The following is a 212-nucleotide window of genomic DNA, read 5'->3' as shown; positions in this document are numbered from 1 at the left end:
AGGCTACTACAGTCTAATTTCCCAGTTAATTTACGCACTGGAGAATGGCCAGCTCCTAACCTACAGAGGAAACCCGTTACAAAGGTCAGCCCGACTTTAAGGAACAGGCAGCGGGTCCCCGGTGTCGCGGCGCCCATACCCCGATCCGCTCTCCGTTCGGTGCGCACGGCAACAGCCGCCCGCAGGTTGCGCACACGCGGCGCCGTATCCCC

The sequence above is a fragment of the Corvus brachyrhynchos genome, unplaced genomic scaffold (assembly GCF_000691975.1).
Source record: "Corvus brachyrhynchos isolate BGI_N302 unplaced genomic scaffold, ASM69197v1 scaffold370, whole genome shotgun sequence".
Lineage (NCBI taxonomy): Eukaryota > Metazoa > Chordata > Aves > Passeriformes > Corvidae > Corvus > Corvus brachyrhynchos.
The sequence above is the reverse complement of the archived record's forward strand: the minus strand, read 5'-3'. Positions refer to the sequence as shown.